The 23,785-nt window shown below is 39.5% G+C and overlaps 1 protein-coding gene across 10 annotated transcripts in view; it reads left to right on the top strand.

Annotated features, from left to right (window-relative positions):
* The first annotated feature begins 20,259 nt into the window (after positions 1–20,259).
* The window catches only part of tenm4 (teneurin transmembrane protein 4), a 658,797-nt gene continuing 655,271 nt past the window's right edge, over positions 20,260–23,785 (top strand). For 3 of the 10 annotated variants that reach the window (XM_072577680.1, XM_072577676.1, XM_072577671.1), the window contains exon 1: positions 20,261–20,544. The gene's annotated coding sequence lies outside the window, so the exon portion shown is untranslated. Of the gene's footprint in view, positions 20,545–23,785 lie in introns of all 10 variants that reach the window. The other 7 variants (XM_072577675.1, XM_072577674.1, XM_072577677.1 and 4 more) reach the window with 5 other exon arrangements.

Raw genomic sequence — 23,785 nt, 5'->3', positions numbered from 1 at the left:
CTGAATATTTTGTCACCTTTTCAATTACTCAGAATGGATCTCCCTCTCACAATTCTGTGTTGAATGGCTGCCTTTTGAAGTATTGATTAATCCTGTCTGTCAGATTTTTTTTCCAATAATTCCCCTATCAGTGACATAAGATTACCTGGCTTATCCTTGCTGCCATTCATGAACACAGGAACTACATTAGCCATCCTCAGTCATATGGCACTTCATCTGTGGCTAGCAAAGTGTTAAATATTTCTACCAGGACCCATCAATGACTTCCCATAGCAGTCTGGGATACATCTCAACAGGCCCTTTGAATTAATGCATTTGTATGCTTGCTAAAACCTCCTCCTTATTAATCTTAGTGTGTTTTCGAACCTTACAACCCCAACTGTCTTTCTCCTTTGTGAAAACATGAAAAGTATTCATGTAAGATCTCACCCTCACTACTGGTTCCACAAACAGGATGCCTCTTTGGTTTCTAACTTTTTCCCTGATAACCTTCTTGCTCTTAATATACTTATAAAAAGCCTTGGAGTTTTCCTTTATCCCATCTGCCAAAGATATTTCATGGCCACTCTTTGACCTCCTAATATCCTTTTTAAACAACCTCTGACACTGTCTATAATTTTGAAAGGCCATCCTCGTTTCTCATCCCCTGTGCCTAACATATGCTTCCTTGTTTTCCTTTATCAAATTCTCAGCATCTCTTGACAGCCAGGCTACCTGGCCTTGCTACCCTTGCCCTTCCCATTTAGCAGAGCATGCCTTCCCTCAACTCTCACGATACTACTTTTAAAAGACTCCCATGTTTGCCAGATTCCGTCTAATGATATTGAAAACAGCCTTCCCCCAATTTAGACACAATTTCTGCATAATCCTTAAACCTTTCCATTAGTTTGATTGAGCTATCATTGGCATGGAGATGTAGTGAGAACAGTTCATTGTCAATCCTAACTCTTAGACCAGAAAGGTCAATTATGATTTATCAGGTCATTGTCACTGCAGTGCAGCAGTTTGGCTGTCACCTGACCTCCCATGGTGCAATGTGTGTACAAAATTCATTTGCCTAAAATTCCTTTTGGCTAATAATCCAGTACTTGTATCACTGGAGGTGTCATCTTTTGGCTACCTGTTTTAGCAATTTAAGTGACTATAACAAATCGCTAGGCCATGTCCTTACTACAGACAGTACTTTAATGAATAGAGGAAGAGATACCAAGCAATGGTGGCAAAGTTAAAATTCAACTTAAAATTTTCATGAAGGAATTGGAAGAGGAATTCCACAAAATTTAAAATCAAGTCATGTAAGAACAAAAAGCTAGTGCATGACAAAGAATACAGGGGCTGATGCATGAGTATAAATTAGTATGAAACAGAGACTGGCAGCTAAGATTTAGACAAGTTCAAATTTATGGAGCATGGAGGATCAGAGCCCCACAAGTAGCAGCTGAGTTGAGAGCTGCAGAATGTGCAACAGTAAAATGGGATTGAGACCAATACAAGTGATGTTACATAAGTGAATGTTTAAGATCATAAAGCAATATTTCACAAGGAGGAGTGATTTCTTCCTAAATCTGGAAATCAGTAATTGGTACTAAATCCAAATTAACTAATGAATCACCTCATTGGGTGTTTATGTACAAATACATAAATATACATTAAATGGCTACAGTACTTAGCTCCAGAACAAATGTCTTTGCAATGGAAAAAAATTAAATGTATGTTAAACACTTGGATTAATTTCTGAGATGTAATAAATTACGTAAATTAATAGATAGATTATTAATGGAGTCATACAGCACAGAAACATTAAATGTTGAATGTGGTGAGAAAATTTTTTTTTTGTTTGAAAGGTGAATTTTGCACTTTACTTTGTAAGGCACTTTGAATTAATTATAGCCCAGAATTCAGTTTATTTTATTCCCCAGGTAAAAAAAATCATCAGTTTCATGCATATTACTATTTGTGTGCAAAATACTATTTTGTTTTCTTTAGGTCTTGTTAAATTAATTACTGTTGATTTATTATAAATGTATTTTATTTTCTTAATTGAAAAATGAAAAGTCTTTAATCCACTTTGTGTGGAGTACACTGTAGTTAGCCTGAGGGTAGAGCATAGGGCAAGTCACTAGGAAATCTTGAAGCAGAAATCACTGTAGATAGGAAATGACAGATATGCAATAAGGTCACTTTTTTGCCCTGCAGTTTCAACCTATCTTTCTCTTTTTATATATTTTACGTTGAGTGTACAATGCTACGGTACTTACAAAGAAAAACACACTAGTTATCATCTTCTGTGTTAAAGGGCTCAGAAGTATATTGTGAAAAACAATTTTTCAAAAACATTATAAGCAACTATTATCATTAAAGCACCTGTTAAGAAGACATATACATGGGCCTAATGCTTTGATGTTCCATTACTGGTTCATGCAGAATAATATTTAACAGTGGTTTAAGTAGTTCCAACTCCTCCAGATTTAACCCAAGCTTGGTTTTGCTGTTTGGTGAGTGAAAATAAGACAAAGCACCATCTGCCCTCTTACAGATGATGTGCAAAATATTATCTTTCTCATCTTGTATATATGGAGTAAATTGATTTTTGTTGTGTTTCACAAAATTTATTGTGGCACCGGTTATTGGCCACAAAAGTGGGTTCCATGAACTTGCAATATTGACAAGGTATTGGCAGCCTTTCATACAAGGCTCACACTATATCTTTAACAAGTGAAAACATAATAAGAACAATGGAACAGACGTAGAAATTGCCCCCTTTTAAAACATAATCAAAGAACGTGCCTATTTCTTCATCAGTATGGCTAAATGCGAGGCCTTAGATTTGGATAACAAGGAAATATGGCTAATTGGATCCAAAATTGGCTGAGTGTCAGGAAGCAGATGGTGATGCTTGAGGGTGTTTTTGAGGTTGGAAGCCTGTGTCCAGTGAGGTCCCATAGGGATCAGTGTTAGGACCCTTGCTATTTGTGTTACATATAAATGACTTAGTCTTGAATATGGAAGGTTGATCAGCTTTGATGAGATGGAAATTACTGGAGTGGTAAATAGTGAAGAGGGTAGCCTTAGAAGACAGGAGGGGATAGATGAATTAGTCAGTGGCAAATGGAATTCAAGGATAAACAAGGCAATGGAATATATGGTAAAAGTAGAACCTTGGAAAGCACAAAAGATCAAAGAGACCTTGTTGTTGCTGTGCACCAGTCCGTAAAGGTAACTGGACTCATAAATAAAGTGGTTCAGAAGGCATGTGGGATATTTGTCTTTATTAGAGATACATAGAGATAAAGAGCAAGGACAAGTCTGAAATGCATCTAATGTCGCCACATAAGTTTTCTTTTTTCTTTACGTAAGCACTTTCATATGCAATGCATATATTTAGGATTTAAAGTAGAAGAAAGAAATTCAGTTGGTGTTGATAGCAAATGGGTTTCTAAATTTTAGGGACTTGCTGCTCTTTAGCACTAATGAAGTTATTGAAAGATAACACAATTTAGACCAATTCCAAATTAAAAAGTAGTATGCTAGTAACAGTGAGTGTATCAATTGTGTAGAGTGATACAAGTTAACATTTTTCAAGAAAAAGGTCTAGAAATCAGAACATGTTTAACTGTTCTCCAATCTTTGACAACTCATACAAACATATCCCAATTAATGAATTAAAAATAATTCAACTGCGAAATGAAATAAAACCATTCATTTGATGAAAATATAATATTTTACATGATATTTCTGCTTAATATTAAACTGTTATAACCAGATATTTTTATGTCTCGTTTTAAGGAGGATAAAATTCATCCACTTGCAAATTGTAATTCCCCTTTGGATCTTGTGGTCATCAGGACTGTTAGAGTAATTGTTGCTGTTCATGAACTTTTCCTTGATCTGATAATGGGTCCATTTTTTCTGGGATCTTACAATTCGAACTGAAGCACAAGTTGACAGTGCAGCATCTCCAGGGAAAGACAGCAAGTGTAATAGAGTCAGGGAGAGGAAAAGACACCCCATTCCCCATTTACAGCACGAGCTACCAGATTCACGTAAGCTTAGAAAGGTCCAAGTCTTTTAATAAATGTGTGTGGTTTCCAAAGTGGATGAATGTGTGAGCAGATAGGTAGATCAGTGAAGTGGATAAGTTTAATTTGATTTGTTGCTCTGATAAGTAAGGCAGGTGAGTGGGTAGCTAGGCAGTGTCAGGGGAGGGGCTTAATCTAATGGTTGGTGGGGTGATGTTGTGTCAGGCTGTAGGATAGAGATAGTTTGGTGGTCTGGGATTGGGCAGGTAGTCAGGTCAGGTTGGGTTTGGTGGTTGTGTTGGTATTTGGGTCTGTAGGATTGGAACGCTGGAGGCTAATTGGTTGGTCAGTTGAGCTGCTCAATTGAGTCACACAGATGTTAGGTTATTAAACTGTGCACTGTCTCCTTCATAAGTCCTAGATATCTGGCCAAGGTCTCCATCCTAAGCTCGGGTTCAGTGGCATTGGAAGAGGTTCGCAAGCAGAATGAAAATCAGCTCATCAATTTTAATTTGATTAGCAATTCCCATATATATCTACTGTTCGGGTTACTAAGGGTCCTTTCATAGCTCTTCCAATATTCATTCCATCTTCAACGATTTGGAAGATTTGGGTCTCTGTTCCTTGTCCTGTATGCTGTTGACGTGAAATGGGAAGAAGGTATCTTTATAAATAAATTTTGGATCAGTGATACAGATAAGGGCATGAACCTCCATTAGATAATAAACCAAATCATCTAGATTATTTTTCTTATTCCCACACACCTCTTTAAATACAAATAAAACAAATCTGGCTTAAAAAATGTGAGACATGATGTTCCTTCAGCTTTTAAGATTTTGGCACTTGACTGGAAAATAGCATTTATTCAGTTCTTGCCCAGAATGCCAACCTCATTTTTTATTATAGACAAGATTAATGATGTGCACCAGTAATTTATTTATGAGGACTATGGGATAACGAGATGTGAAATGATTCCAGGTCTTACAACTGAATCCATTTCTAGCTACCGTTGATTATAGCTCTGATGTAAACTGCTCGTTCAACAGTAAGAACTCCCATTACAATTTGAAAGCTCAGCTGTACTGAAACATTAGTTCCTCAAGTTTGCAACTTAGAGTAGAAATAGCACAAACTGCTGTGTGTCTGGAGTCACATGTAGGCCAGACTAAGAAAGGATGGCACAAAAACAGCCATATCTTCAAACCAGTGGAAAACCATATATCATAAATGCATAAGCAGGTTCTAATCGGAGTTTGAAGCTCATCAAACAAAGATCTCCTTGTTTTGGAGATCTTTACTTCAGAATCAGGTTGTGCCGTATCTTAGATTAAGGTTTCCATTCACAGTTTCACTGGACTTACTGTTTGAAATAAATCCACTTTATGGCACGGTGGCTCAGTGGTTAGTACTGCTGCCTCACAGCACCAGGGACCCAGGTTCGACTCCAGCCTTCGGTAACTGTCTGTGTGGAGTTTGCACATTCACCCCGTGTCTGTGTGGGTTTCCTCCAGGTGCTCTGATTTCCTCCCACAATCCAAAGATGTGCAGGTCCGGTGAATTGGCCATGCTGAATTGCCTATAGTGTTAGGTGCATTAGTCAGGTGTAAACATCGGGGGAACGGGATTAGGTGGGTTGCTCTTTGGAGGGTCAGTGTGGACCTGTTGGACTGAATGGCCTGTTTCCATATTGTAGGGAATTGAATTGAATAGTGTCAAATGCATCCTGAATTAATGCCAGAATTAAATAGAAATGTCTCAAGGTCAGATGTAAATGTATCCATCATGAGTAGTGCCCTGTTTCTGTGCTATCCAACAACATGTTTCTCCTCCAAAGTCTACAAGTCCCTGTGGAAGCCACTGCAACCTACATGTTCCTGTGCTGCCTGTTGTCATTGGCAATGGATTCCATTTTGGATTTAATCAGCAATTCACAAATAACTTGCACTAGTTTCTAGAAGTTTTCATTTCTTTAAATTTTGCTGAAATTCATTTGAATATTGTCAAAAGTTATCTCTTTCAAGATCTAGCATATTCAAGCAATGTTATCGAGATAAATTCATTTTACATTTTTTCTTGCATCAAAAATTCTTTGATACATTTAAGAAAGGCAGCTTGGTGCATTTTTATTAACAGCAATAAAAAAAAGTTTATGACAAAAAATGTCATTTGATTCAATACGTGAACTCCGAAGCCTGAGTGTAACCCAGTTTTAATGATTAATTTAATATGGTTTTAAAGGAACTATGGAGATTCATTCACTAGCTACATTGGTGTACAAGAGTCAGTTTCTCTACAAATTAAAAAAATGAATATATAAATTAGTGTTCTTGCATTAAGTAGTGCTTAATTTTAAGAGCCTCCTGAAAGGCTGACAAACTCACGATGGTGATCTATTCAATCTGTGGCACAGTCAGTTTTGTGGATGGAACAGGTTTTCAGCAATTTTTTTTAATAAGTGTAAAAGAATGTGGAAACTAACAATGCCCTGGATGCACTTGAACTTCCTTAGCTTTTTGTGCCACCCTTGCCTGATCTGACTTACATGTGACTCCAGACCCACAGACTCTTTACTCCTCTCTGAAATGTTCAAACAAGCCACTCAATTGAAATAACTGCTTAAAAGTCATTTAAAAAATGAATAAAACTGTATAGATCACATAGCATCAATGAAGACACCAGACCTGACAAAGCAACACACCTCTGGAAAGTCCTATTCAGTAACAATTTGGGGATACTGCCAAACTTCGGAGAGCTGTCTCACAGATAAGTCAAGCCACAACCTGTCATGGTCATATTCATGGATTCAAACCTTAGAGACAATGTTCCAGACATCACCATCATCGTCCCTGGTGATGAGCAGAGGTGGCAGCATAATGATATACAGTCAGGAAAGCATTACACTGGGAGTTCTCAACATTGACTCTGGACCCCATGAAATCTTATGGCATAAGAACAAACATGCTAAAGGAAATCTTCTGCTAAACACCACATTAAATACAACTTGTGGGCGGCACGGTGGCACAGTGGTTAGCACTGCTGCCTCACAGCGCCAGAGATCCGGGTTCAATTCCCGCCTCAGGCGACCCCCTGTGTGGAGTTTGCACATTCTCCCCGTGTCTGCGTGGGTTTCCTCCGGGTGCTCCGGTTTCCTCCCACACTCCAAAAGATGTGCAGGTCAGGTGAATTGGCCATGCTAAATTGCCCGTAGTGTTAGGTAAGGGGTAGATGTAGGGGTATGGGTTGGTTGCGCTTCGGCGGGTGCGGTGTGGACTTGTTGGGCCGAAGGGCCTGTTTCCACACTGTAAGTAATCTAATCTAATCTAAAAAAAACTTTGAGAAAGGTGAGGAATATACTCTGGGTGGGAGATGTTAATGTCCACCATCAACATATTTGACTTCATCCTCACCAATCAGCCTGCTGCAGATGAATCTATCCATGATAGTATTAGTAGCAGTGACCACTATACAGTCCTTGTGAAGATGAAGCCTCAACTTCATATTGAGGATACCCTACATCTCATTGTGCGACACAATCACTGTTTTCAATCAAATAAGCTTTCAACAGCTCTAGCAACTCAAGACTGGACATCATGAGCTGCTGTGAGCCATCAGTAGCAGCAGAGTCATACTCCAAAACAATCTGCAGTCTCAAAGTTTGGGAGAAGATTTGTAGCTCGGGTGCTCGTTGTTGTGGTTCTGTTCGCCGAGCTGGGAATTTGTCTTGCAAACGTTTCGTCCCCTGTCTAGGTGACATCCTCGGTGCTTGGGAGCCTCCTGTGAAGCGCTTCTGTGCTGTTTCTTCCGGCATTTATAGTGGCCTGTCTCTGCCGCTTCCGGTTGTCAGTTCGAGCTGTCCGCTGTAGTGACCTGGACCCAATATACCGGCCACTACAGCGGACAGCTCGAACTGACAACCAGAAGCGGCAGAGACAGGCCACTATAAATGCCGGAAGAAACAGCACAGAAGCGCTTCACAGGAGGCTCCCGAGCACCGAGGATGTCACCTAGACAGGGGACGAAACGTTTGCAAGACAAATTCCCAGCTCGGTGAACAGAACCACAACAATCTGCAGTCTCATGGCCTGGCATACTCCTTACTCAATCATTGCCATCAACCCAGGGTAAGACCCCTGGTTTAATGAAGAGTGTGGGAGGGCATGCCACGAGCAGCACCAGGCATATTTAAAAAATGTGGTGTCAATTTGGTGAAGGTACCAAACAGGATTACTTTCGTTTCAAACAGCTTATGCAGCCAGTGATGGTCAGAGCTAAGCAATTTCACAGCCAATGGGTCAGATCTCAGCTCGGCAGTCCTGCCATATCCAGTTGTGAATGGTAATTGATAATTAAAGATCTCACTGGAGGAGGCAGGTCTTTTAACATGCCCATTCTCTACAATGGAGGAGCCTTACATTTCCGTATAAAAGATAAGGCTGAGGTATTTATCACATTCTTCAGCCGAGTGGATGATCCATCACGATGTCTTCCCGACATAAACATCACCAATACTCGTTTTCAGTCAATTCAATTTGCTCCATGTGATATCAAGAAATAGCTGTCTGTGGGGGCATTGAATATTGCACCAGCAACATCCTGGAGGTTACACTGACCATAACTGTCCTGGGACTAGTCATACAAATACTGTAACAACAAGAACATATCAGAGACTAGGAATCCTTCTGTATGTCACCTCCTGCTCTCCAAAGCCTGTCCACAATCCACAAGAAAAAAGTCTGGAGTGTGATAAAATACTCCCTACTTACCTGGATAAGTGCAGCTCCAACAAAAATCAAGAACCTTGACACTATTCAGGAAAAAGCAACCCACTTGACAGGTAACCCATCCACCAACATCCAATCCTTCAATCACTGTCATTCAGTAGCAGTTGTACCAATTACAAGATGTACTGCAGAATGATATATGTACACACCATGACATGCATGCTCCCCTCCAAGCCACTTGGAAATATTTAACCATTCCTTCAATGTCACTGGATCAAAGTCCTGAAGCTCCAATCCTATTGCCGTTCTAGAATACCTGCACCAAACTGACTGCAGTAGTTTACAAAGTCAGTTCACCACAATATTTTCAAGCGAAACTGGGGCTAGGCAATAAATGCTGGCTCTGTCAGCAGTGGCAACCTATTAAGAATTAATAATAAAACAAATTGCAAATAATATGGAATTTATGGAGAAACCTATGGAATGGAGGCTAAAGATGAAACCACTTCACCAAAGCTAACAGCATTGATTGAAATGCCAATCCAAGATTCAACTTTGGATTTTGAAATGGGTTTTGAAGATAGATGCCCAAATCTGTAGCAATCCAAAGATTTTGCCTTCACTTAAACTACTGTTATTTCCACCACTCTGCATGGCTGCCAATAGCAAAACAAATTTCCCAGAAAACATCTTTGCTTAAGATTTGAGCACGTCAAAAATTCAGTCTTCAGATCAGGGAACTGATTGTGGAAACCAATGCATTCGGTTCGGTTTCTTAATAATGTATCCTACTGTGCATTATATTTATCCCATGGTCATAGTTTTGTACCAACTGTGATTTTGCCTGTGGGATATATGTGATGTATAGGGAATTTTCTTGCTATGGGTCCTACTAACATTAACATCTGTTGTTGCATTTCTGCAGAGCTAATTCCTATTTGTTTTCCCAAGTGTAACTTTCAAACTTAGTTTACACAATGTGCTTGGTTCTTAAATGGCTTTAGCATTGATCGAGCTCATATGCCATTGCAGATGGTGCTAGCTCCAATATGCAGAGAATGGAGAGGTGATAGCAAATTATAATTCATGAAAATTAAAGGAAGATTCCTCTCCACTTTCATAAGTGTTTACCACATGGATGATAGACTGGTAGTAATTTCAAATCTGGTGGTACTTGTGAAAAAATGACTGTACTTCAACATGAATGTAAACAATGATTGTTAGTGTGATTTATAAAGATGTTGCCAGGGTTAGAGAATTTGAGCTATAGGGAGAGGCTAGGGGCTGTTTTCCCTAGAGAGACAGAGGCTGAGGTGTGACCTTATAGAGGTTTATAAAATCATGAGAGGCATGGATAAGGTAAATAGACAAAGTATTTTCCTTGGGATGGGGGAAGTCCAGAACTAGAGGGCATAGGTTCAGGATGAGAGGGGAATGATATAAAAGGTACCTATGAGGCAACTTTTTCATGCAGAGGGTGGTGCATGTATGGAATAAACTGCCAGAGGAAGTGGTGAAGATTTGTACAATTGCAGCATTTAAAAGGCATCTAGATGGGTATATGAATAGGAAGGGCTTACAGTGTCTGGGCCAAGTGCTGGCAAATGGGACTAGATTGGGTTGGGATATCTAGTCAACATGGACAAGTTGGACCAAAGGTTCTCTTTCTGTGCTGTACACCTCTATGACTCTATGATGCTTAATTTGAAGGTAGGGAGAGCAGCAGAACCAAACCAGCCCTTATCTAAAATCTAGATGCATGTCCATAGGAGTCATCAGATAGTGACCAGGACCAGAATCCCTAACTAAATTTACCCCCCAAAATTGTCCAAATACCACCTAAACTCAGGGTACTTAAGCCAGTCGGGCTGTTATTATACATCAGCTTTTGACAAGAAGCTAACTCAGCATAGAAAGTATACCAGAAGCTCAGGTGCCTATTAATGTGAAGGGAATGTAAGAACCCAGGAATACATTAGTTCAACAGCTAAAATTGCTTTCCTTTTTTGTTGTAATAATGTAGCAGGACACATTGGATTTATGCTTTTTATTTAAATGAGCACTGATGCAGAAAGTGTAACTAAATATATTCAACATAATTCAATCATTCATATCATTAATACCTGGTTTTCTTTGAATACAACATTTTTTCCACACTGTTTCTTATTCCATTGATCTGATTACTCTGCATTTACATGTTACACGTCCGGATTACTGGCGTCTAGTTTTAGTTTGAGGAAATATGGTAAATGAAATTCCAATTGACTTACACCTTCCAGAATTCACAGCCTCGGTTCAGGCTGGAGAAACTCTTCAGTCTATCTCGGCAACTTCTCTGTAATATGTTTTTGATTCATTTCTCTACAAGAAACTATTCTCTTTTTTCATGGATCTTATTAAGGATTCTTGCCAAGCCATTGCTCTGTTTCACATGCTTTGCACTCATTTAGCATGAACATTTTTCCTGCATAAGCCAATATCTTTTGTCTTTAATTTGCAAATGTGAGCCCTTAGATTTAAATTCTGTACATTTGTTACTTAGATCCAAAAGTTCCCAAATCTTTCATTTTCTATAACATGTCCATCATATCAACTAAAACCCCAAAATCTCCATCTCCAAGACTTCAAAAACTTTCCATTTTACACATAACCTGTATCATCTTCCTTTGAATCAAATCTCAGCCTTGTATTTCACAGGATTAATTTAGACCTTTTTTTAACCTATTGAATGTATCATAGAACATAGAACATTACAGCGCGATACAGGCTCTTCAGCCCTCGATGTTGTGCCGACTTCTCATGCCAATCTGAAGCCCATCTAACCTACACTATTCCATGTACATCCATATGCTTGTCCAATGACAACTTGAATGTACTTAAAGTTGGCGAATTACTACCGTTGCAGGCAAAGCATTCCATACCCTTACTACTCTCTGAATAAAGAGTATCAGGATTTTTTTGAACATTTTAATATTAATATTCAATATTTGCCACTGTCTCTAACTTAACCTTGTCTCTAAATTTGGACACATTTTGCATAATCGCTTCCTCAAAAGCATTTAGGAAAATTACAAACACCAGCAGTATCAACATTCAATCATATGGCACACTGGTTGACAACAGAGGTCGACCAAAGCCTTGATATTTCAAAGCAAAAGCAAGTTTTGCACAGGAACAAGCATGTCTCAGGCCCAATGAGAATTGTCACCCAGTTCTACCCTACATTCATGATGACTAGAGAATACTGAAGATATACTGGCAATATATAACACTTTTCATGAGATCAGGATGTCCTAAAGCATTTACAGCCAATGAAGGACTCGCTGTACACTGTGGGGGAATATGATGGCCTAATGGTATTATCTTTAGAGTATGAAACTAGAAACTCAGCTCAAGTTCCGGGGACCAGTTTCAAATCTTAGCAAGGCAGATGTTAGAATTTGAATTCAACAAAATATCTGGATTTAAGAATCTACTGATGACCATGAAACCATTGTCGATTGTCAGACAAACCTATCTGGCTCATTAATGTCCTTCAGAGAAGAAAATCTGCAATCCTTACCCAGTCTGGCCTATATGTGACTCCAGACCCAAAGCAATGTGATTGACTCCTAACTAGCCTCTGAAATGGTATAGAAAGCCACTCAGTTGTATCAATCGATAAAGTCTCAACCAAGAAATGAAACTGGGTCAACCTCCTGGCATGGACTTAGGCGCTGGAATAGACAATGGCATAAACAGCCCTGTCAACCCTGCTAAGTCCTCCTTACTAATATCTGAGGGTTAGTGCCAAAATTAGGTGAGCTGTCTCACAGACTAGTCAAGCAATAGCCTGACATAGTCATACCCACAAAATCATACCTGACAGACAATACCCCAAACACCACTGTCACCATGTCCGCTCCATTGGCAGGACAGAGCCAGCAGAGGTGACATCACAGTGGTATACAGTCAGAAGGGTGATGCCCTGGGAGTTCTTAACATTGAGGATTTCAATGATTTTGATGTCCACTACCACGAGTGGCTCAGCAGCAGCACTACTGATCAAATTATTCGGGTCTCAAAGGACAAAGCTGCTAGGTTGGGCTACTGCAGATGGTGAGGGAACCAACAAAAGGGAAAAATTTACTTGACCTTATCCTTACCAATCTACTGCTGCAGATACGTCTGTCCACAACAGTATCAGTAAGAGTGAGCACTATAGAGTTCTTGTGGAGATGAAGTTCCATGTTCACATTGAGAGTACCCTCGCCCTATCAGTGTGCTAAATGGGACAAACTTCAAATAGATCTAGCAACTTAAGACTGGGCAGTCATGAGTCACTGTGAGCCATCAGCAGCAACAGAATTGTACTCCAGTATAATCTGCAACCTCATGGCCTGACCTATCGCCCACTCAACCATTACCATCAAGCCAAGGGAAACCCTGGTTTAATGAAGAGTGCAGGTGAGCATGCCACGAGCAGCATCAGGCAAATCAAAACATGATATGCCAGCCTGGCGAAACTACCAAATAGGACTACCTGCACGCCAGACAGCATAAACAGCAAGTGATAGACAAAGCTAGATAGATAGATAGTGATAGATCCCACAATAAACAGATCATATCTAAGCTCTGCAGTCCTGCCAAATCCAATGGTGGACAATAAAACAACTCAATGGAGGAGACAGCTCGACAAATATCCCCATCCTCAATGATAGAAGAGACCAACAAATCAGTGCAAAAGATAAGACTGAAGCATTCACAGTAATCTTCAGACAGAAGTGTTTAGTAGATGAAGCATCTCAGCCTCCTCTAGTGGTAGCATCACAGATGCCAGTCTTTAGCCAATTTGATTCACTCTATGTGATAACAAGAAATGCCTGGAGGTACTGAATAGTGAAAGGGCTATGGGCCCAGACAACATTCTAGCAATAGTACTGAAGACAAGTACTCAGAAATTTGTCACTCCCCTGGCCAAGCTCTTCCAGTACAGTTAAAATCCTGGCATCTAACTGCCAATGTATATCCTATGCACAAAATGCAGGAGAAATCCACCCTGGTCAATTACTCCCCCATCAGTCTACACTCGATCATCAGTAAAATGTTGGAAGGTGTCAGAAACACTGCTTTCAAGCAGCACCTGCTCAGCAATAACATGCTAAGTAATGGTCAGTTTTGGTTCCACCAGGGCCACTGAGCTACTGACCTCATTACAGACTTGGTTCAAATATGGACTAAAGAGCTAAATTATAGACATGAGATGAGAGTGACAACCCTTGATATCAAGGCTACATTAACCGAGTGTGGCATCAAGGAGCTCTAGTAAAACTGGAATCAATAGGTACCAGGGGGCAAACTGTCCATGAGTTGGAGTCATACCTGATATGTGAGAAGATTTTTGTGGATTTTGGAAATCAGTCACCTCAGCCCCATGACATTTCTACACATGTTCCTCAAAATAGTTACCTTGGCCCAACTATCTTCAGCTGCTTCATCAATGCCTTTCCTTTCATGATAATATCAGAATTGGCAATTTTCACTGATGATTGCAGAATGTTCCACAATATTCACAACACCTCAGATACTGAAGCAGTCCATGTTCAAATGCAATAAAGTCTGGACAATATCTAGATTTGTGCTGACAAGTGACAAGTAACATTGATGCCACAAAACTGGCCAGGCAATGACCATCTCTAATCAGAGGCAATCTAACCACCACCCCTTGACATACAATTGTGTTCTCTTCAGTGAATCAACATCCTGCGAGTTACCATTGACCATACATTCCACTGGATTCAGCACATAAACACAGTGGCCAGAAGAGTAGATCAGACACTAGGAGAACCGTAACAAATAACTCACCTCCTGATTCCCCAAAGCCTGTCCATCATCTACAGGGCGTGAGTCTAGAGTATCATGGAATACTCCCCCTTGTCTGGATGGGTGTAGCTCCAACAACACTCAAGATGCTTGACACCATCCAGGACAAAGCAGCCCATTTGATTGGTATGACATCCACAAGCATTGATTCCCTCCACCACCGACGCTCAATTGCAGCAGTATGTACTATCTGCAAGATGCACTGCAGAAATTCACCAAAGATCCTCAGACAGCACCTTTCAAACATATGACTGCTTTCATCTAGAAGGACAAGGGCAGCAGACGCATGGAACACCATCAAATGCAAACACTGTATATTGATTTTCCTTCATTGTCGCTGGGTCCAAATCCTGGAATTCCCTCCCTATGGGCACTGTGAGTCTACGTCCACCACATGGACCGCAGCAGTTCAAGAAGGTAGCCCACCATCAACTTCTCAAGGGCAACTAGGGATGGTCAATAAATGCTGGCCCAGCAAGCCATGCTCATGTCCCATGAGTGAATAAAAAAAACAGTAAGCTCTCGTAAACAGCAATATGATCATGGACAAGGATATCAGGCATAACTCACAAGCTCTTATTCAAAATCTAGGGTTCTTTTCCATCCATCTGAAAGGGCAGCTAGAGCTACTTTTCAAAATTATTATCTGAAATGTGACACTTCTGATGGTCCAGCATTCCCAGAGTTCTAATGGAGAGACAGCAAAGGTACTTGAGCTTTGGAATGAAATTCAACACAAGGAGGTAAAAGTAGAGCCAATGAACTATAGCTGAAACATCTCCTGCATGTGTTCTTCCACTGCCTTGCAATCTCTTTGGAGAAAGTAAAAAATGTCAAAGTCAATAAGGAATAAAAAGCTGTATGGAATTTTTTCTCCATCTAAGTCATGCAATTCAAATATGCAGGAGATCACCTGGATTTGATCTAGTCTATAAAAATATTTGCTCTCTTTATGATGTGATCTCTGTTCCATTGAAGAAACAAGTTAGGGCTGCATGGTGGCTCGGTCAGGGCAGCACGGTGACTCAGTGGTCAGCACTGCTGCCTCACAGCACCAGGGACCTGGGTTTGATTCCAGCCTTGGGCAACTGTCTGTGTGCAGTTTGCATGTTCTCCCTTTGTCTGCGTGGGTTTCCTCCAGGTACTCCAGTTTCCTCCCACAATCCAAAGATGTGCAGGTTAGGTGAATTGTCTAAGCTAAATTGCTCATAGTGTTCAGGGATGTGTAGGTTAGGTGCATTAGTCAGAGGTAAATTGGAGTAATACAGTAGGGGAATGGGTCTGGATAGGTTAATCTTCAGACGATCAGTGTGGAATTTTTGAGCCTAATGATCTGTTTTCACACTGTAGGAATTCAATGAATCTATGATCCCTCTGGAAGGCATACAGTAAGCACCCACCAAACAACAATTAGCAAAGTATACAGAGGCTCACTACTCACTGATTACAGGACACTTCTCACATAGTTTATCAGATCAAGGAGGTCCAGGAAACATAAGTCTAAACTATCAATAGATATGCTCTGCATCCCAATTTATAGATGTGCTGCTCAGCTTATAGAGTCATAGAGATGTACAGCACTGAAACAGACCCTTCGGTCCAACCCATCCATGCTGACCAGATATCCCAACTCAATCTAGTCCCACCTGCCAGAACCCGGCCCATATCCCTCCAAACCCTTCCTATTCACAGACCCATCCAAATGCCTTTTAAATGTTGCAATTGTACCAGCCTCCACCACTTCCTCTGGCAGCTCATTCCATGCACGTACCACCCTCTGCGTGAAAACATTGCCCCTTAGGTCCCTTTTATATCTTTCCCCTCCCACCCTAAACCTATGCCAATTAGTTCTGGGCTCCCCCACCCCAGGGGCTGTCTAGTTATCCTATCCATGCCCCTCATAATTTTGTAAACCTCTGTAAGGACACCCCTTAGCCTCCAATGCTCGAGGGAAAACAGCCCCAGCCTGTTCAGCCTCTCCCTATAGCCCAAATCCTCTAACCCTGGCAACATCCTTGTAAATCTTTTCTGAACCCTTTCATGTTTCACAACATGTTTCCAATAGGAAGGAGACCAGAATTGCACACAATATTCCAACAGTGGCCTAACCAATGTCCTGTACAGCTGCAACATGACCTCCCAACTCCAGTATTCAATACTCTGACCAGTAAAAGAAAGCATTCCAAATGCCTTCTTCACTATCCTATCTACCTGCGACTCCACTTTCAAGGAGCTATGAACCTGCACTCCAAGGTCTCTTTGTTCAGCAACACTTTCTAGGGCCTTACCATTAAGTGTCTAAGTCCTGCTAAGATACGCTTTCCCAAAATGTAGCACCTTGCATTTATCTGAATTAAACTCCATCTGCCACGTCTCGGCCATTGGCCCGTCTGATCAAGATCCTGTTGTAATCTGAGGTAACCTCCTTCACTGTCCACTATACCTCCAATGTTGGTGTCATCTGCAAACTTAATAACTGTACCTCTTATGCTCACATCCAAATCATTTATGTAAATGACAAAAAGTAGAGGACCCAGCACCGATCCTTGTGGCACTCCACTGGTCACAGGCCTCCAGTCTGAAAAACAACCCTCCACTACCACCATCTGTCTTCTACCTTTGAGCCAGTTCTGTATCCAAATGGCTAGTTCTCCCTGTAATCCATGAGATCTAACCTTGCTAACCAGTATCTCATGGGGAACCTTGTCGAATGCCTTTCCGAAATCCATGTAGATCACATCTATCACTCTGCCCTCATCAATCCTCTTTGTTACTTCTTTTAAAACCTCAATCAAGTTTGCGAGACATGATTTCCCACGCACAAAGCCATGTTGACTGTCCCTAATCAGTCCTTGCCTTTCCAAATACATGTATATCCTGTCCCTCAGGATTCCCAACAGAAGTCCTTGAAATCTTTTTGAGTAAGCATGGTTCTTTCAATTAGAATTCATTTTCATAGTTCTCCTTTGAACTTTTTCCATGGTATGGTGGCTCAGTGGTTAGCTATGTTGCCTCACAATGCCAAGGCCCCAGGTTCGATTCCACTCTTGAGTGACTGCGTGGACTTTGCATATTCTCCCCCAGTCTGCATGGATTTCTTCCCACAGTCCAAAGATGTGCAAGTTAGGTGGATAGGCCATGCTAAATTGCCCAGGGATGTGTAGGTTAAGTGGATTAGCCATGGGGAATGCAAGGTTACAGGGATAGGAGGTGTGTCTGGGTGGGATGCTCTTCAGACGGTTGGTGTGGACTCAATGTGCCCAATAGCCTGCTTCCACACTGTAGAGATTCTATATCACTTAAATATTTTCAACTGTTTCCCCACCAGATCTATAATTTGACTCTATATTTCATACTTAGGTATTACCCTATTGGAGGTCCTTGTCACAAAACTGTTATTATATCATTTCCTGCCTTTCTGAGGTAAAAAGAAGACTCATGGATATTTGCAATCTATATTTCCCCCCTTTAAACCAGAGAGGTTAGTTCAAAATCTAAATCTGCATCTGTTTGGCGGTTGCCAATGTACCCTTTCCTTTACTAAGTTGACAGCAAGCAAACCTTTTGTTTTAATTACTTTAGAAAATTAATTGTGATATTTAAAAAAAGCAAATGCAGTTGCAGCTTAAATAAAATTATGGTTTTACAGGGTTTCATTTCTTTTAGGAATCTAAAAATAAATCATTATTTGATAGAGGACAGGATTTGGAAAATTATCTCATGGAAATCTTGTGACCATTCTGTCAACCGAGAATTAGCTAAGGCTACAAGACCATAATAATGCTATCATTTCATTGGCTGCAATATTTTATCCATTAAAATTGCTTCTTTTCCGAGGATTAATACTCTGATTTTTTAAAAGTATAAATCGGGAAATGCCATTGGAATTTGCACAAAAGGAGAATTAGTAAGGATAAGTGTCATATCGACAGCTGCAGATTACACTGTTTACACAGTTGGCAAACATTTTATTCCCCTCACCCTGCTGGATGGAGATCTCAATTTCCCTTCCCCCATCAAAAAGTGAAGAACTGCAACTAGATTTGAAAATAGGAATTTCCAGGAAATTTAATAAAATAATCCCATCGAAGCCTTTATCATATTAAAAATACCTGAGGCTTATTCTAGGATCTTCCAAATCCTGAAATGGAGTTCTGGACAGAGTAAAACGAGGTATAGAAATAGCTCTAAAAGAAACACTGAGAAACAGCCAGATTGTTCCCCTACCCCAACCCCCACTCCACCCAGTCCGTTTCTCTAATGCTTTCCACCTCCTTTCCTATCCTTAACACACGCTGAAAGATTGAACCTATTCTCCAATTCAATCCAGTAGTTTTACATTTGAAAGAATGTTTAACTTTTCACTCCAACACAGGCAGCCTGCAAAAACTAAATCCCGTTCGAGATTAGCCGGAAAGATAATACATGGATCACACTGAAGTTCAGCCAATTTCATTCTTAGTCGCAAGGCATACCATGCACTCCGAGAGAAAAGAAACTTTTCGACCAGTTTCTGAGACGGTTCATGCACCTGATGTGTTTTCATTATGATAGTAGAGAGTTTTTTTTTTAAATAAACTGCTCAATGGACGATACATATCCGCGATTCAGTATTCTCTCAAGATCAATTAAAAAAAGACTGAAATTATTTCCTTCGGAAGTTTAAACCAAATTACGCTCAAGCAGCAATAACGCAATAAAAAAAATACAAATACGAGACTAGCCCCTGTTTCTAAAAGCTCCATATGCCACACATTTACAGCCAAACAGTTATAAATGATGTGAAACAAACAGACTGATCTGTGATGGAGCTTTTTTTTTACAAGCTCGAAAGCAGTCAAGATGTATTAACTTCCAGATTTTCTTAAAGGGATGTTGTTCTCAGGCAGTCAGGAAGAGGCCATTCTTTAACGTTCAGCTGCAGCTCTGCCAAATTGGATAGCTGAGTAACCTGGCACAGCAGTAGATGTTAAACCTAATACAGTGTGACCTTTTGTAACATAAGTATTTCCCCCATGGTTTATAATTCAACTTTCACAATGCGCGGGAATAGATGTGATTGTTAGCACAGATTTTCGAATCACCGATTCTGTGGAGGTGCTCACCTCTGACTACAAAGCCAGCAAAAACATGCTCTGCAAGATCTTTCACCAAATGTGAGTGCTCCTTTTAATCAACCTTCACAAAGGTACCGTACGTTGAAGTCTGAAGTGACAAATGCATGATTAACAGCTGGGATTAGTATAATTTTGTTGAAAGGTTAAAACAGTTAAACATCGAGACAGAAGTAGGCAATATCAACTCATAAAGCTGATTATGGGACTAATAATGTCACTGAAGCAACAGCACTGGTTTCACTAATGTCTTCTGAGACTACTTTTATGTTGCTTCTTTGAAACCATAGATTTGCAAAACTATTCTTCTGAGACAGCTGAGTATAACACAATAACCATGGAACAGCGGGGTCCTTAAACTGCATTAATCCTGCAGTAATTTATTAAACTGCCATCACTGATACAGCTAATGGGAAAGAGAAAAAAATCCTTAGGGCCAATTTGGCGTGTGTGACAAACTTAACGTAATTTTCTTTCAGAAGCAACATTTGCGAAACGATTAGCCCATCGCCAACCCCCGTCTTCTTTCTTTCTTGGTACAGCCCGACATTAGACTACATGTGTGCTTGTCATTTCCAAGCATGCGGGGATTGGCTGCTGCCTCCCATTCATTTAGCTGCTGAGTGTATGTACGTGAAGCCTGGATTCAGCTGAATGTTCAAGTCTTTACAAGGATCACTTAATGCCTATCAAGGATCTGGACCTTCTATGTTTAGTTGTTGACTGAATTGTTCTCGCTTCGAGCCCAGTTTTGTGCAGAATGACATAAGGGGGAAGAATTCTGATCGACTGCAGGATGGCTGTGGGATAGTCAATGCTTTCAGAATGGTAAGCTGATCAACAGTATTGTCTCTGAGCTTTAGCTGCAAAGAACACGTTGTGTTATGGTGCCGTATACCGTTACACATTCCTATGGCAGAGTGATTTATGTGCATCCTTCTCAAGATGCTCACAATCAAACCATGTGCAGTATGCCAAGTAAGATTTGCTTGTTCTTTTTTAACGAGGGTAGGAAGTTCTTTCATTTTATACAAGCATCTCCTGCAGGTTTTACTGCAGCGTCTCAACTCGCAATTCTATAGTGTGCCCTCTGAATAGGTCATGAGTCAGAAAGTTAGTGTTTTATAACGATGGTTAGTTTTCTTCACAAACTGTATTCATTCTAATAAAACCAATTAAATTTCAGCATCGATGCAGTTAGTTTTAAACTCAAGCTAGTAAACAACTGTGTTGTTGAACTATTCGATCATGTCCTATGGCTATATAAATGTACAATGCTTAGGGATTTTTTTTAAAAAGCCCACAATTTATGAAGCTGTTGTAGAGTACAAAATCATATTTTCATCATCTATAGCTGGCTGGTAGAATGTTGCTGCTTAGAGAAACATCCATGTTTGTCACACCGTTTTTTTTGAAATGGATTCAGTACAGATCAATTATTCAGATCTCCACCACCACCCTGCTGTCATTCTTTTCAAGGTCTAATAGCAAAGTTACTTCTTAGTTCATTGTGACAAATAATAAGAGGCAGGAAAGAAGGGTAAAAGAGATGGGCTGGACAGGCATGCAGAATTCCTGGGTTTGAGTGAAATACAATGAGGTAATAACCAATTTATTATAGTTTTTGTATTCAATCCTGTTGCCATTTTCCCTCAGCTGCTCACAGCTTTTAATCTGGGCTCCTTTTTGCTTTTGAAACAAAACACCAACGTTCTGTGCATGGAATGCAGATATATATTCTTTAAGCTTCATTATAGTAAATATTTGTATGTAAATCCCTGATGTACTAAAGGAAAGCTTTGAGGTGGAGAAGGTTTATGAACAAACTACTGCTGGGCAATTTAAAGAAAAAACTTGCTTTACTGCTGTTCTGAGTTCAACCGCTGATATTCCTATTCTATAGTTAAGATTATAAGATTAGTCAAGATTTGCTTGTTAGGGAGTTGGTGAGTGTCTGCTTGTTGCTTTGCAACTATGGAGGCAAAAGTGAAGTGGCTGTTAAGTATGTAATGGAATTGTATCTTGTGTTTTCATGCCAATTTATTTTTTCCCTGCACTGGGTACAGTTGGTGGGGCAGAGATACCCAAGAATCCTTTTTCAGTAACAACTAAATATTTTAAGATCATTTGAAATGATGAGCACTCAATTAACCAATCTGTTACAGGAAAAAAAGTCTCCTTGATGGCAAGACATGTTTTGTAGAAACAATAAAAAAAGCATAACATGTAAATTTTATTGGTTTCCCAGCCCATGAAAGGATTGTTTGTTCCCTTCTGATCCTGTCCTCCTTAACATCTGAAAGCTTGAGTGCCTATGCTGATGAAGTATGCCTCTTGTCTTTGGAGCTACTCCAATGACCTGTAAAAACTGGGAGGTAATGTCTTACTATAGATTATTTTTTGGGAATTTATACATCTTGAGTTTATCATGACCATTGCTTTAGTGCAGATATATGTATTACAAAACAATTGAAAAGATCTATTCAACTGAAATATCATTCTTCATTACAATCAGGTCTGTGAGACTCTCAGATTGGTTAAGAAGGTTATAATACTGAGCTAAGAGATATTAGCTTTCTGACAGCTTGCCACTAATTTTTATAGGAAGCAAGTTGCAAAGGATTTCACATATTTTATTCTTCATGTATAAGCTTGCCTTTGAACAGGTGGATATTAATTTACTGGTATTTCAAATTTTGCATGAAATCAATGCTGATTATTAGGAATCAGAGTGAGACATTGTGGAAATCTAAAAAGAAATCATTACATTTGGAATCTAAATGCTTCATTTAACTCATGATTTTACATAACAGGAATCAAAATAGTGCTATGACTGTATATACCAAAACAGCATTTGGGAAGAGATCTGTAAATTAGAAGCACATTGGAGAATTAATGGATTGACAGCATAAACTTTTCAAATTGACCAATGTTATTTTGTAGGATGATAAAGAAATAAAAAATAATGTTTTGCTGTTATACTAATCAGCAACACAGAAATATGTATTCACTGTTAGTGCCTCCCAGTGGTTTTAAAAAAATCACATCATTAATATCCAGGAAGTACAGGATTTGTGGCGGAAATTTACAATTTCAGTGTGATGTTGGCTAAGCAGACATCTCGCTACATTACCAGTGTGTTAGAGCAATTGTGCTTACTTCATTGAATAGTATTTGGAAATCAACTCAAAACAAGTGTGCCAAACATTCATTTGTGAGACTTATTTCACATCAGAAACCACGAGGAGAATAATAGCATACCAAAAATGATGTGCAGTTGTTTGATGTCCTGTTCTTTTTCTAAGTTTTAAAAAATAACTCAATTTATTTTAAACGGGAATTCTAGCTGATTTTTCTTCACACATACAGTGATACTAAAATCGAATGTCATATCCCATTCCCACTTTACATGAACTGTTTTAAGTAAAGATCAAGAAAGAAATTTGGAACAATTTTATCATATATTATAATAATAATTGATTTATTTTCTCTCTGAATAATGATAATTCAGGCCTTTAAGTTTAACTGCTGGTATACATTGTGGTCTTTGGATCAATAAACTATGTTTCTACTACTGCAAATTGAACTTTGTCATTCTCTCACCTCATTCTAAATAAAATTAAGATGTTAATAAAATATTCTTATCTAACTGACAAACTGTTTTTTACGTGATTGTTAGACAGCCAATTTATACTTTGAATAAAATTGTAAGTTAAAAATATCAAGGTCCTACTACAGCAAATTGAAATGCACCACAATTTGCTCGCTCCCCTTTGCCTTTCCTTGTGCACTTGACAAATTTGTTTTTCTTAATGTCAAACAAAAGGAATAAGATTGGCAATATGTTATAGAGAGAATGTTTAAATATGTTGATGAACCAAAGGTTTATTTTCCTCTGTTGATTATGTAAAAATTGACATGGACATATGGTCCTCAAAATTTTTGACAAAAAAAATCAGTTATCAAATTTGACACTTGTAGGAGTGTTTGCACATTAGTGCGAGATATTATAAGTTACTGTGTCATGATTCGTTACTTCAATCATATCTGTCAAGTCAAAAATAAAAAC

Source organism: Chiloscyllium punctatum, chromosome 9 (genome assembly GCF_047496795.1).
Source record: "Chiloscyllium punctatum isolate Juve2018m chromosome 9, sChiPun1.3, whole genome shotgun sequence".
Lineage (NCBI taxonomy): Eukaryota > Metazoa > Chordata > Chondrichthyes > Orectolobiformes > Hemiscylliidae > Chiloscyllium > Chiloscyllium punctatum.
Note: the sequence above shows the minus strand (reverse complement) of the source record. Positions and strands in the feature narration are given on the sequence as shown.